The sequence below is a fragment of the Coturnix japonica genome, chromosome 2 (genome assembly GCF_001577835.2).
Source record: "Coturnix japonica isolate 7356 chromosome 2, Coturnix japonica 2.1, whole genome shotgun sequence".
Classification (NCBI taxonomy): domain Eukaryota; kingdom Metazoa; phylum Chordata; class Aves; order Galliformes; family Phasianidae; genus Coturnix; species Coturnix japonica.
The window spans coordinates 132,709,059-132,721,883 of record NC_029517.1 but is presented as its reverse complement, the minus strand read 5'-3'; the positions used below and the strand labels follow the sequence as shown (position 1 = coordinate 132,721,883).

Sequence of the window (12,825 nt, the reverse complement as noted above, 5' to 3'; positions counted from 1 at the left end):
TTGGTTGCCTCCCTTGAGAAATGTCATCTCCATGCAACTGGTCCCTGGTCTTCCCCTAGAAAGAAGGAAGATGTTCTCCCATGTCACTCACGTGGTTTGGGTTGACATTGTAGAGCGTGCAACTAGAGAGAACATTCTCCATCCCTAGATGTGAACATTGGTATCATTTCTTGAGCTTTGCATGAAATGGCATGATCAGCAATGTAGCCTTATTTCTTTATGCATTTACTCTTTTTAAAAAAAGCAGAGGGATTGATTTTTTTTTATTGTTTCACCTGGAGTTTGCAAAAAGCGGGCATCCAAAATCAAGAGTGTTTTAGAAGTAAAGACATTTGTGCACCGCCTTAACTTATGCATCGAGCTGCCAATGAATCTGTCCTGTGTCAAGCAAGATTTTTTGGCAGCTCCAGCTTCAGACTCTGATTTTCAGGGCACATCAGCACATTCTGAGTTAGCTGCATCCATGAGCTTAACACTTTGCCAGCTTTGGATTTTTTTTTCTGTACGTGTTAAAACACCTTCTCTACATACGGACAGGTTTTCTGTGTTGTTTTAGGATGGCAGTCAGCATTTCTGCAGCTGTGTTGAGTGTTCTGTGAGGTTTCTGCAAGAGAGGCAAGTCCAGATGTCCTCTTATTTAAGCAGAGAAGAAGGAACTGTTGTGAGTTACATTTGCGTTTAGAGATCCTAAAGGTAATGGTATTTATATTCTAGCCAAATGGTGGTAGCTGTCTGACCTGCTTGCAAATTCAGGGTTGTTTTATGGAGCTGTGACACGGACCTTTCCTCTTTCTCTCCCTTTCTCTCACTCTAAGAATGGTAATAGTTGTGAGTGGTTATTCACAAGTCATGGATCACAAGGGAGAATAAATAATTCAATGCAGATATGGAATGGCATTTTGTTGGCAGCCACAGAGTGGAGCAAAAGGAGTCAAGCAGTGATTTCACAGGAGTAGTCTCCAGAATCCCAAGATCCAACATCAAACCCTAGAAAGCATTTTTGCATTTGGAAGATGATTTCATGGTTTGCTGTTTTAAGGCAGTTACGCGGGTTGACTCGTGTCATCAATCCTCGTGTCCTCAAGTGCATGATTACTCACAATGATCTAGTGTTGCTCAAACCAGAAGGACCTGTCTTGGAAACTTTAAGAACTGATCACTGAAGTATATTGTGAATTCAAATAAATTGTAAAGGTCCTAATTCCATTCCCCCTGCCATAGGCTGGTTGCCACCCACCGGATAAGAATGCCCAGGGCCCCATTCACTCTGGCTCTTAGCACCTAAAGAGATGGGGCAACCTCAGCTTCTCTGGGTGGCCTGTTATAGTGCCTCATTGCTCTGAGTAATTTCTTGCTAATGTTTAATCTAAGTCTTCCCTCTTTTAGTTTAAAACCTTTCCCTCATGACCTGTTTTTCAATGTTTCCATGCCTTGCTACCTTGTTTGCAAAAAAAACCCTCCATTACTATTTATTGGCCACTGATCACCATATGCCAGTCAGTACTAGAAGTGTCCTGATCAACCAAAATGGGGATAGAACCCTTTTAAGAAGGGTGCAACACCAGTGTCTCCAGTTTCTCTTTGTTCTCAAATGCATAGCACCTCTCATAAAGGGCTCACATTATTGTCTCTTCTGTGCTGTGTGTTTGCAGCAAACTCTGCTATAGGGTGGCCATAATAAAAGGAAACCACTGGAGTTTACTGTCTAAATTAGTGGGTAATTACATATGGTAAAAGAGGAATAGGGTTGTGGGGTGGAATCTATAGGCTGATGTGTTATTTGCAATATGCTGTAATCGTTTTATTTTGTAATCTCATTATAAGAGAACAAGGGGGGTGAGGGAAGTTGGGTAGTAATCAGAGTAGCTGAGTCACGGTATTGAGAGGATAAACAGTTCTCTCCCTTGAAAAAATGAGCATGTTTTGAAATTGCTTTTGAGAACTGTTATTTAATATTTACAGGACTGAAAGCTGATGGACTTTCTATTATGTCATAATTAATCTTGATGTCACAGAGTTTTCTGCCTCTGTTATGTAGTTAAATCAAATGTGATGATGATGTGATAGGGTTTATGAACTATCTAATGTTAGCCAAGGAGAAGTTCACTGGCAGAGATCTGTGCTATGAACCCACCTATAATTTGCCCATGTTCTTTGCCAGTAGCATGTCCTTCTAATGAATGGAAAACAAACACAAAATCTCAACTTCTGAAAAGCCGTGACCTGGTAAAACTGGTGCTGACTTTCTTGTCTTTCATGGTTAAATCCTTCAGTGGCATTTTTGCCCTTTTTCTTGCTGCTGCTGTTCGGATGGAACACCGAGCTTTGGTTCAAAATACATCCCTGTGTTGTCTAAAAGAACTCTTAGATTAGGTGGCTTAGGTTAAAATGAAGGTGGTGTTACCCCATGAAATGCACACGTCCAGCAGATCTTTAGGTGATTTAGTAACTTGTTAAGAGAAAAATTCTTCTCAGAAAGAGTGATCAGAGAGACAGGAAGATCTGCTCTATTCCTTTTTGGTTGGCAAGTTTGGTTGGCAATTAGGGTAGTATGGTTAAATTGCGTTTGGACTTAATGATCTTTAAGATCTTTTCCAAGCTGAGCAATTCTGTGATTCTGTGATTCTTACAATTAGTGGATTTTTATCCCTGTTTGCACATCTCTTTGTATCAACCAGCATATTGGATATCTTGTAATTGGGTTTATGATTTAAGCAATTTAAGATAACTTCATGGTTGCATCTACCATGAGTGGACACGATCTTGACCATATTGGTCTAGTCATCATGCTTTTTGAGCTGGCGTGTCTTATGGGAAGGATCTGGGCTGCTAGAAGTGCATTAATTCACCAGATGTTTGTTCATCCACTTGTGCTTAAATGTGTCCTCAGTAGTGCCAAGCTGGAAACATTATTATTGCAGCAATAAAAAAGCCCTTTGTTAAAGAGATGACTTGGGTTGCTCGGCATTTTCTCGTTTTGTTGTGGACAGAGGTTCCTTGCTTGTGGACTTGCTGGTTCTCAACTTTCAAAAGAGTACTCTTAACATGGAAATACATCCCTTGCATTATCCTTTCACCGCATGTGGTCTAATGATGTGTATTAAAAATGACGAAGAACTTGAGTCAGGTTTTAAATAGTATAGCTCCTTGCCAGCCCTGCTCTCAGAGTGGGGGAGGCAGCTCTTGGCAGTTGTGCATCAGGGCAGCTGTTTGGACTGGATGCTGTTTTCTGAACTCCTTTGCTTTTGGCTAGCAGCAGGACATGCTCTGCAAGCTTCATTTTGCTCAGTCACCGCAATGCGCTCAGACTGGTGCTGCTCTTCATGTCAGAGGCATTTTATCGTGTCCAGTTGAGTGATGGGGGAGATGCTCTAAGCTGGGCATGCAGCTGCAGCCATCACCCAACTGGATGCCTGTGGGCATCTTCTAATAGCATCTGTGAGCCAACAAGTACTGTCCACTCTCTCAGACTCTGGCAATGTCTTGTTGTGTCTTTAACTTTCTACTTGCATCTCACAACTTGGCCACCACTCCTTTGCAGTTGGACACAGTATAAATTTATATACAGAAGGAAAGAACCCAGCTCCTCTGGGAGTTCTGAGGCTATGGATTTCACTCATTTTTGGTTTGCAGGCATCTAACCGCTGCCCAGTCTTTCCTTTGAGCTCAGTGGAGATGTCTGGGCAAATAGCCTTGTTTTTCTTGGATCTTTGCCCATAGTAATTCATGAGCCTCCGGGGTGTCTGGGAAAAAGGAGCTGGAAACTGCTACCCAAAGTTTCAGTGCCCAAAAGCTGGAGAAATACTGTTGGTTTTGGGACTGCTGTGATTATGTGCAAGCATGCTTTGGTGTTTATCTCATACTGCAGTGGCTGGAGTGGTTTTGTTCTGATCTCATCACCTGGGGCTGGTGTGCATGTCTTTAATATCAGTCATCACTCAGTTTTCATCTGCATTTTGATCTTCCAGTCTAGTTGTAGTATTGAGGTTTTCTGACCCTTGGCATTTGAGTGCTCTCTTAACGGGACAGTTTGTGGATGCTGAATGGCAGCTTTTGGTTGGGTGTTAATCAAGCTGTTGGTGTCAGCTCACAGCATTGGTGTTTTCTTCTATTCAAGCCCCATTTCCTGTGCCCCATGTCACTACCTGTAATGCCTTACTAAGTCTCGAAAAACAGGTCTGTTGGTGACATGAACCCCCAGACAGAACTGAGTCAGATAATAGAACTCATTTTAAGAATACCCTCATAAACAGTTGGGCTAAAGACCATGGCATTGAATGGGTATATTATATCCCTTATTGTGCACCAGCTTCTGGGGAAGTATGGCAATGCAATAGACTGTGGAAGACCATGCTGAAAGCAATAAGTGTTGGAACATTCAAGCTCTGGGATAAACATCTAGCAGAAACAATGTGGTTAGCTTGGGGGGCTGCCAATCCAATGGCCTTACCCAATTTAGCCTTGTATGTACTGTAAAAGAGGATAAGGTCCTTGTAGTACATGTTAAGAGCATGCTGGGGAAAACTGTATGGATTATCCTGGCTTCAGAGAGGGAGAAACCTATTTGTGGGGTTACTTTTGCTCAGGGACCTGTATTCACTTGGTGGATAATGCATGCAAATGGGACCATTCTGTGTGTATCTTAAGGGAACTCGATGCTGGAAGAAAGCAAGCAGTATATGTGTATGTAATGACAATTATGTTAGAGGTGATACTTTGCTGGCTCTGTCCTGCTTGTGGGATTGCTCATGCAACCTCAGCAATATCTTGCTATACCTGTATTAACACTGTTTCCTGTTGAAAGATGTTTGGAAATCACCATGGGATTGGTAGGGCAGTATAAGAGAAGTCTGTACAGACGTGGGTTGGTTCCTGTGCCAGTGGGAAGTGTGGAGTATCAAGGAGAGATTCCAACCGATTCCTTACAGTTCTCCATGTGACATGATACCTGTCCTTTTGGACATTGCAGAATGCAATACATTGCATTGTATGTTACTGAAGGGGAAATAGTACTGACACTGCAGAACTAAAAAATTCAGCTATCTTTTTTTTTTCTTTTTTTTCCTCAAAAGGTAGAGAATTATTTACTGCACAGTTAATGCTCTGAAAGAAAACTGTAATAAATTAGTCTCTGTAGCCAACCATACTTGTACTACAGAAATGCTTGTATTTATGAGAGTGGTCAAACATCCAATAGTGCCCAGAGATGTATGGCAGTGTTTACAATGGACCATAGCACTGTATGATTTATCACAGTGCACTACATAGCAAGCTATAATGTGCCTTGTAATTAGTGTAATGTACCCTGTAATAGCTGTGAAATAAATTCTGTGCTGAAACTTTCAGCCCCAAAACACAGAATCTACTACCAAACCCATGAAAACAGAGGGATAAAATGATTGAATACCTAAAAGGTCTTGATGTGAAGTTTGTAGGAATTGCATGCATAATCCCACAGATTCAATGGCGGGGGCAAAATGTTTTTTAGCCTTGGATTATGCCCTTTTTCTTTTCATTAAAAAGGGTTTTCTTTGCTTATGATGGTGGTTCTCCCTGTGAAATATTGGTCGCTGTGGTGGGCTGTGTATATGGGAAATTAGGGCTGGGCAATACTCACTGATGGATTAACAAGCTAAATCACATCTTTGCTTGCAAGCTTGTAGTGTGGTCCTTCTTAGCACATGATAATTTTAGAGAGAGTGATAGTGAAAAATCCCATTTTAAAGCTCTATGAGCACCATCTTATTCTTGTCTTTCTTCCTCATAATATTAAAGTATTCTACAAAATATTCTCTTTGGAGGTCCTGTAGGACTGTCAATTACTAATGTTCCTAGCTTGTAGATGAAGGATTTGGCTTCCAAATGTCTTTGCCCATGTTGTTGCAAAAGACTTCACTCAGACCTCTGGGCATCCCTTTCCATCAAAGGTGCCCTCTAGTTTTCCTAGTTGGTGGGATGGAACGTATTGTATTACTTGCTGTCTTTTTAGTATAAGTGCTTATTTTAGTATTTTTTTAATAAGGAAGTTTATTATTCAGTCCCTTATTAGGTGGAAATGCAGAACGATTTCATTCATTGGGCTTGTTGTGGCTATTTTTTCTTCTATTTTGTTTTCTCACACAGCGTGCCTTTCACTCCATGAGTGTTTGATTGGGGTGGAAGAGTCAAACCAAAGCAAATTTATTTTATCTGTCAGGCTTCCTCTTTGTGTAATATTCTTTTCTATGTAAAAGATGACACAAAATCAATCTCTGGGATCCCTTAGCCATTCAGCTTGTGACCGCTTTTGTTCAATGGTCGTTATTTTTTGTTTGGTTGCATTTTAGCCCTTTAATGTATTTTCAAATACATCATCAAATTACTATACTTAGGCAGGAGGAGATCCTCCTTTCGTTTGAAGGTCTGAGTACAGATGTGCATTCATCTGTCCTTTTTCTAACCATTGTACTGCTTTTTGAGACAGGGATGCCAAAGGAAGGGGTTCAATGGCGGTCAAGAATGAAGAACAAGGATGTTATATTGCAGAATGGGAGGAAGGAAGAATGGATGTTCTTTTTCAAGCAATAAATTTGTGAAATACTCCCAATATCCTTTAGTTTGTGCTCCGATTCTATAACTTTTCTTTCCCATTTTGCTGCTCTTTTGCCTTTTCAGATTCTCCGTGGTCTTTGTGATGGATTGTGAAAGCAAATGCTGGGCTGTGAGTGAAATGAACCGAAACATGAATTCTTAAAACGACTGTTCCACTGATGTAATTCATTTTTTTCCCCCCTGCATGTTTTAATTCAGTACAAGTTCTTCCATACTGTCATTTTTAAATCTTAAGAGACTCTTTGAGACTCTTTATATTTGTAGAGTTTCTAATTCAGGAGAAATAAAAGTATGGGTATCACTTCAATTCAGACCTGTACTGAGTGACACATCTCTTCCAACCTCTTTTTTCTTGGTTTTGTTTTAATACTTACGTCTCATTTGCTCCCATATGATAAATATTAAACAGTAATTCCATGATTTAAAGTATTGATCTGCTACAGTTGGGGGTTGTGTTTTTCATTGAGAGAGCACTGGAAAACAGGCTTATGGTAAAGGGTGGTGAATGGGAGGATTCAGAATGGAAGTGAACCTCATGAGTGAGAAGACACAGAAGCCGATATTTTAATCCCCTATTGGTTTACTGGAAGGTCATTCTTTGGATAAAAGACCAAAACAGAGAATTTTAAGGCCAAACACTATGAAAAACCTAAATATTAATCTGAATGTGAATCGGCAGTGCTCTTCCCAACATGATAAGCCACATTCCCCACTAATAAAGCGTATCAGGCAGCTCCAAGGAAGTAATTTGCTGCTATTTGCCATTTGTAAGACTGCATTTTGTCTTCCCCCTTTACTCTGCACTGATGAGAGCACATCTGGAGTACTGGGCTACGCAGTTCAACTACTGTACAATTCAGTACTGCTGGACTAGATGATCCCAGGTGGTCCCTTTCGACATCAATTTTTTTGTCACTATTTTGTTTGCTTTATTTAGTCACAGATGCCAGGATATTCTTGCCCCATGGAGTGAATTTGCAGAGATACAACCCCATTTTAAGCAAGAAATTGCTGTTTTCTTGAATTCCTTTGATGGCACATCTGAAATTATCTTTCTTTCTGTTCTTCTGTTAAGCTATTGAAGAAATCTATTTTTGAAAGCTATTCCCAGAGTGAGACTTTTCAATTCTCTGAGTAAGATTGCAGACTGGGTGAAAATTTGGTTGTTGGGGTGATGGAAGAGCGGTCAGAAAATGGGTTATCAACATGAAAGAGATGTCTTCTGTAAGAGTGATCAGGGAGTAGATAATGGGCAATATCAACCGTGTTCTTGCTAGTCTATGAAATGTAAAATTCCCCTTGTCTCAAGATTTCTATAATCAAGTGATACATACATATATATGAGAGAGAGACAGTTGGACTAGATGACCTCAATGGTCTTTTCCAACCTTAATGATTCTATAATTCTGTATATACATAAACTGAACACCAAGTCTGATACCAGTTTCTTTACAATAGCAAATGCAAATCTTACGGGTTGCCAACTTGTCATGATGTCTCAACTCTCATAAAGTATTCTACTGTAGCTGTTAAAACTGGCTTCTGAAATTAGAAAGCATGAGATTTTCTGAAAATTTCTCTTCTTCTCCAGCAGTGATTGATTCTTGCTACTGTTATCAAATAGATTGAATGGCCTGATGTAAATCTGAATGTGCGGAGACCTTTCCTTGTCTTTAATCATCTGTTTTCCAATGCTGTGTTAGATCCAATTATTATTATAAAAGTTACAGCTTGTTTTCCTTTGTTCAAATGCCTAACTCAACTTCTGCTTTTGTTTTATTCTGCCTTGAGACATAGTAGTCTTGCTTATGTCTACCAGTACCAATAATAGTGTGGTACTGTAGCCATTTAGTTACTGCTCATCATTATTTGACCACTTATGTCCAATGTGATGCTTTCTATCCCAAATGACCCAAAATATCATCGTTGTGTGTTTGCTTCCTTCTATTTCTGAATATTTGATTTTTAAGCAGACAACTTTCCCTATTTCATAGCACTTCAGTCGATGGGTTGGCAAGAGGCAATATGAACACACAGGTATTTTGTCCTTATGAGATGTTTGGCAGCTCTTTATTAGTCTTTTCAGTGTCATTCTCCTGGTGTGAGCTGAGGATCAGAAGCTGGGTTATTTTAGGGAATTTACAAGACAAAATATAAGCTTCTTCCGTTCCCTTTCTTCTGTGTATGCACAGGCTACGTTCTGGAAGCTGCTGAAATTATCTCTCTTAACAATATAGCCTTTCATCTTTCTCAAACTGTAATATATATATAAGCCGACTGGTTGGTTTATTACATTTTTGTAGCTGTCAAATTTTTCCGTATATTGGAGTGGGAGGAAAAATGCCTTCAGAGTGAGAGCAATGAAGGTGTGAAATAGTCTTTGAAGAGAGGCTCTTCAAGTGCTGCTGCACTGTTTAGAGGATGGAGAAATATCCCCTGGTGCACTGATTTTTGGGCAATCTGGCTGGGATATGGGTTAGTCCATGCTGGGTGTTACCTTTTCAGTATTAGGTATTTGTAAGGTAGGTGGGACTGGGAGAAGCATTAGCCCTTGGCTTTGAGTGTTTTGGATTCACAATGTCTTAAAGGTGCATCACCAGAAAAGCAACTTATGCCTCTGTGTGCTGCTGGACTGCAAGTGTGTTTTCATTTATTGATGCATTCTAAATGGTTAATTGCTTGTCTAAGGAAGAGAGGTCATCGAATCCAGTTGTTGAGCCATCCCCACCAAACCATGTCCCTCAGTGCCACGTCTTCCCTTTCATTGCACACCTCCAGGTATGGTGACTCTACCACTTCTTTAGGCAGCCTGTTCCATTGCTTGGCTACTCTTTCTGCATGGAGCTTTGAGCAACCTGGTCTAGTGTGAGGTGGCCCTGAATATAGCAAGAAGGTTGGAACTAGATGATCTTAAATGTCCCTTCCAACCCAAACCATTCTATGATACTGTGAAGGAATTTTTCCTAATATCCAACTTGATACACTCCATGACAGTCCACTCTGAAGCAAGATGTGTTTTGAGAGTATTTCTGCGTTTATGTTTTCTTGTTTCTGTGGTTTAGTGAACTTCTGCAGAGATTTGTGGGTTTGTGCAGTAGTGTTTTAAGTACCATCTTGAGGCTAAAATAAATGGACCAAATACCAATTGGTACAATGCAGCAAGATATTTTTCACATTTCCAAGGCTTTGCTTATGGACACGCCGCCTTTAGTTCTGGTTTTTGGGCAATCTGTGCACACTCACTCACATTCTGCTCCCTAAATTCCCCTTCTTTTCAAGAGTGGTTATTTTTTTCCTCAGTTTTGAGAAAAGAATGTCTTTTCATAGTTGATAGGAACACGAGGCCTAAATTCTGCAACAGAAAATTGGAAAGCCTGTGTTGATAAATGCTGAGGGAAAATTCAGGATTAATAGTAATGGACATCTTGATGGAGGCTTTAGCTCCATTTGTGCAGTCGTATGAGTGCATGCAAGGAGCTTTGTCATTTTTAAAGATCCTAACAGCCCAGCTTTGCTTTTCCCTAGCAAAGCTAAATATATTGTGCAGTATCTCTGAGACCTCTTTTCATTATGCTAGAGAATTTTCTGTTCTTTATACATTGCTCCACTTTGCCATAGAGGCCTCCTTTGAATTACGCGAGACCTGATTAATCCTTTATTCTCATATCAATGAGAATCTTGGCTGTATCCACTCAATGCCATATTTTAAGCTAATAAATAGAGCTCCGTACAGGTTATCACATGGGGTTCTTCCAGAGAAAATCTTTACCACGTAAAAAAAAAGGTTAATTTTGCATTTTGTGGTTATTTAAGATTTGGGGCACCAATTGCAAGAGAATGTCCTGAATGCTTTTTAAAGCCATTTCTTCCAAAAAGTTGTCTAGCGCTGTGCATTATTTGATCTCTTATCTGTTTCCTCCTCTGTAGAAAGTGCATTGCTGCATTACACCGATAACCTTATTCTTGTATATCTGAAGGAGTCTTGCTTTAGGTTTCTGCAATGCCTTTCATCATAGCATCTCCAACAGCTTTGCATGTGTGCTGGAAAGTAGGTCAGTGTTATTCCCATTTAGATTATAGAGGCTGAGTCTTTAGGTTTCTCTGCAACCAGTTTTTTTGTTGTTTGCAAGTGGCTCTGGATGTGGACAAGCTGCTGATGTCTCAGCTTTGTTTTGCAGTTGTGAACCTCCCCCTCTTTTTCCCTGTGCGATTGCAAAGCATTTCTGAGATGTTTGAGGGGAGGCTTGCTGTCATATAAGCCAATACCTAACTTGCAATTTGCTTTTTGTTGCTCTCTGCGAAATCTCTTCTGTATCTCCAGGATCATTCAGCATTTGGCAGTGAGAAGAAGAATATGAAAAAAAATAGCTCAAATGCAGCAATTAGACTTTTCCTTGTTTTTGTCTATCTTGGCTTTTTGTAATTATTGTTTGAATTCTTAATAGTTTCCCAGGAAAAAGTCAGTACATTGGTTAGAGGCAAAGTGCTGCTATATCAGTCCGTGTTACAACTCGTGCTCTTGTCGAATTCATTGCCTTTAGCAATGAATTCCAAAAATTATTTTGAATAGTTTACCCAAAGCTGTCTGCTTCCATCACATTCACATCCGAAGTGCCCTTATCCTTTATGAGCGGTCCATCATTAAATTCAACGGTCCTCTCCATACCCCTCTCTCCACTTCCCCTCCCTTCTCTCCCTGCATATTTCAGGGGTCTTCAGCAGAAGTAAAGCAGCCATCATTTTCCATGGACATCATAAGGAAAATGCAGGGAAAATAACTTTCTGGGATGATATTTGCCTTAAGTAGGATCAGTACTGTTTTATTACTCTTCCAACTGTGCAGGTACTGGATGTTTTAGTGCTAGCTGATGTGTTTAACTAGGCTTATGTTAGTGAGGTGATGTCTGCAATGATCTCTTGGAGGTCGAGCTGGTAAGCAACAATTTTTAGAGCATTTAGCTCCTGGCTAAATAAAATCTGTGGTGTTTTGAGGAGTAGCTTATAATGGTCCTTGAACAGGCGGACAGAGTAAGATGGACTTGTATGAAATTTTTTCAAGATCCTCTTACCACAAACTGCAGACTTGGCAGAGTTGATTGGGGTCACTGTGTCCCATTTTAAGCTACTTTTATGATGCTTTTGTAGACCGTATTGGGTTGTCTCTTAAGAGTCACCTGCAAGAAGTGAGTCTGTTCTGCTTCCACACTGTTTCTTACCTTCAGATATATTGGTATCTCTGAGCCTCCAGAGGTTATAGAATCATAGAATCCATAGAGTTGGAAGAGACCTTTAAAGGCCATCTACTTCAGCTTCCCTGCAATGAACAGGGATGGCCACAGCTAAATCAGGTTGCCCAGAGCCTGATCAGCTTCACGTTGAAAGTCTTGAGGGACATGGCATCCACCACACTTCTTTTAATGTAGCTCCTTTTGATGTTTTCAATGAGATAGCAGAGATTTTGGTAGATGGAGATGTCCAGATGAATTTAGGATATGAGCTGTGCCAATAACCTGACTGGTTTTCTGTCTGAAATTTTGCTCTCAGAAATGCCTGACTCCAAATCTAGAAGAAAAAAGGGATTTCTGGGACTAAGACCCCTCTTCTCTGTTGGTGTCAAGGTTGGATTTTTAGGAGGCTCTGCTGTAACTTCACTGTGGTCTGCCATGGCAGAAAGACTACCAAAAAACTGGGAATCAGGGAGTGCCATTAGAGCTGTTGCGTGTTGTCTAATGGAAGGTTGATAGTTGCCCAAAGTCCTGATGCTTTCTTTTTCCCCTCTTCCTCCTCCAGAATAATACTTGCATTTCTTTAGGGTTGGGGCTGGAGGTTCTTCATTTTAGCTGAGCCTAAACCCTTCTGGTTTCCCTGTGCTGTCTTTGCACGTCCACTGTATTTTCACACTATCTTGAGTTACTTTATGCCTTAATGGGTATCTTTTTTCGTCTCTGTGCCTCATTTCTCTTCTTCTTCTCAGCCTTTTTCTCCCCTCAGTGCAGGTAAGCAGTTGGAGAATGCCTTTTAGACAAGATATGTTTTTCTCTTTAAAACATTGATAACTTATGATCACACTTTTTGTAGGAAGACTCAAGTGGAATCAATGGGATCAACCCCATTGCTTTAGTGCAATGGTAACTCTAGCTGTAAGTAGCTTGTCTTGTATCCAGGGCACATTTTCATTTTTTCAACAGAGTCCACCATGCTTTCCTTGTGCAATACCTTTCCTTTCTCCTCTCT

The 12,825-nt window shown here is 40.4% G+C and overlaps 1 protein-coding gene across 5 annotated transcripts in view; it reads left to right on the top strand.

The window, feature by feature from the left end:
- Window positions 1-12,825, top strand: part of TSNARE1 (t-SNARE domain containing 1) — a 408,620-nt gene that overhangs the window by 39,828 nt on the left and 355,967 nt on the right. For 2 of the 5 annotated variants that reach the window (XM_032442929.1, XM_032442927.1), the window contains one exon: window positions 6,655-6,751. The exons of the other annotated variants lie outside the window; for them this stretch is intronic. The gene's annotated coding sequence lies outside the window, so the exon portion shown is untranslated. The remainder of the gene's footprint in view (window positions 1-6,654; window positions 6,752-12,825) is intronic. 5 annotated transcript variants of the gene reach the window in all.